Source organism: Mandrillus leucophaeus, unplaced genomic scaffold (assembly GCF_000951045.1).
Source record: "Mandrillus leucophaeus isolate KB7577 unplaced genomic scaffold, Mleu.le_1.0 Scaffold116, whole genome shotgun sequence".
NCBI lineage: Eukaryota > Metazoa > Chordata > Mammalia > Primates > Cercopithecidae > Mandrillus > Mandrillus leucophaeus.
The window spans coordinates 4,347,396-4,349,731 of record NW_012099876.1 but is presented as its reverse complement, the minus strand read 5'-3'; the positions used below and the strand labels follow the sequence as shown (position 1 = coordinate 4,349,731).

At 37.3% G+C, this 2,336-nt stretch overlaps 1 pseudogene; it reads right to left on the bottom strand.

Annotated features, from left to right (window-relative positions):
- Window positions 1-969, bottom strand: part of LOC105553031 — a 2,581-nt pseudogene extending 1,612 nt beyond the window's left edge.
- Window positions 970-2,336: the final 1,367 nt, after the last annotated feature.

Sequence of the window (2,336 nt, the reverse complement as noted above, 5' to 3'; positions counted from 1 at the left end):
AGGAAGAGCTCATGAATTCCCACCAATCTGGAGATGAGGTTCATGAGCATCATCTTCACTTCAAACCTCTCCTTACAGCACTCAAGCTGCTTTAGTAGTTTTTCTGCAAAATCGTGGGGATCATGCATGAACCAAGTGAATGGCTGAAAAGTTAAACACCTCTGCTTTTTTCTTCTTTTTTTTTTGTTTCTCAGATTTGGAGTCACAGTCCTGCTTTTCATCTTCTTCTTTCGCAAGACACAATGTCAACGTGGCAACTAATATCTTGATGACCTTAGAGAAATGTGCAGTTGTGATAACATTGACAGTTTTGGCATCATTCCAGATGCTCCTTCTGTAGAGTTCAGTCATTACATTTAAAGACATCTTGGCTGTGGTTGCATTGCTGTCTTAACATGATGTACATGAAATTTTGCAATACTGCATTCACTTTATTGTTCTTGTGTTTTGCGTTTATATTCTTGATATCAGTGACAATATGTGTGTATAAAGTCTTTCACAGAAGCTTATCATGGCAACGTAGAAGTTCAAAGAAGAGTTCTAGCAGGCTTGATGGATTGATGAGATTCTTATTTCTCAGCAAAATCAAAGCTTTGCAAAATATCATTCGAAGATCTGGATCCAACACGGTATGATTGCAGGAGAGAGGATCTCTCACCTCTTGAGGAAAATTACTTAAATACTCTAGGTAGCAGTGGCTAATCTGTTACAAAGCAGAGGCTCTTCTGAAGTTTCCCTCTTTCTCTCCATAATTAAGATGCACACATTTAGGATGTTCTGTGCCATAAACACCACCAGCTCTGCTAGTTCTTTGCTGGGTTTATTTGGTTGCAATTTGGAAATCTCCACATTGGATTTGTAGTGATTTTACTGCTGTACAAACTCCTCGATGTAGGCCAGTGGGTCTCACTTGATCAGATTCTGTAACTGCGGCAGGTTGCTGGGCAGCTTGTTGTTTCTGCTGGACATTTTGGTTGCAGACTGGCTTCGTGGCTAGCAGTTTTAATGAAACTCAGATGGCCAGCAGCCCCTAAACCCTGCCAGTTGCAACTACAAGTTCTCCAAACTCATACCCTTCCCTGCTAAAGAACATATTTTTAGGAGATATAGTTAGTAATGCCCTCAAATGCTTGAATTTACAAGAAAATAAATAATAAATAAAGTAATTTGATTTATAGGCTTTATTTTATTTTTACAAAATGTGAAAACATTTAATTTTACTATTCAGGCTGGGTGTAGTGGTTCACACTTGTAATCCCTGCACTTTGAGAGGCCAACGCAGGTGGATCACTTGAGGCCAGGAGTTCAAGACTAGCCTGGCCAACATGGTGAAACCTGGTCTCTACTAAAAATACAAATATTAGCCAGATGTGGGGGTCGGCACTGGTAATCCCAGCTACTTGAGAGACTGAGGCAGGAGAATTGCTTGAACCCAGGAGGCAGAGTTTGCAGTGAGCCAAGATCACTACACTCCAGCCGGAGCAACAGAGGAAGACTCCATCTCAAAAAAATAAAAAAAAAAAGAAAGAAAAATTTTACTGTTCAAATGAATTATCTGAAAAAACTATTGATGTAAGATGGACTTGCCAATTCTAAACAAGAGGGATCCCTCTGGTTTTTCTGGTTGAGATTTATGTCCTAAAGGGTATCAAATGAGTTTAGAAAATATCAGGCATAACGAAGCCTAATTTGAGTATATGCCTGAAAGACTGCAAAAATACCAGTTTTGCAGTTAATGATGACCCTGTAGCATGTGCTACGCATAGCATTTTGGTTCCTGTTAATAACAGCTTGCTATCTAAACAGAATAACGTAAAGTTTGATGAGTACTACTTTAAAAATAAATATTGCTTTTATTTTCAGTGAAGTAGAAACCACTGTCTTTGTCTTGGTTTTATATTTCCAATTGCTACAAAAATAAATATGCCCAAAGATGCATCAGACAGCCATGGTGCAGCTCTGAATCCAAGGTATAGCCAACCAGACTTTTCTGTGAATAGCATACTATTATTCATATTCAAAAAATTGGTTGACCAGGATTATCTGGCTTGCCCACAAAATTGCATAATTTTAATGGAATTTAATGTCCAAATGAATAAAACAAATGACTTTGGCATATGCACTCTGTAGATAAAAACAAATGATTTAGTTCTAGAAAAATATACTTTGTAAAAAGGAAAGAATTTGATTAAATGGTCAACTATTCACATTTTTAGTCAAAATATATATTGGCTTTCAAATTATCAATGATTGGCTTCAACTAAACTACACAGCAAGTGACTTTCATGTTGTTCAGTTATACTACCTTGTTACCAAGAATTTTAGAAATCCTGTGT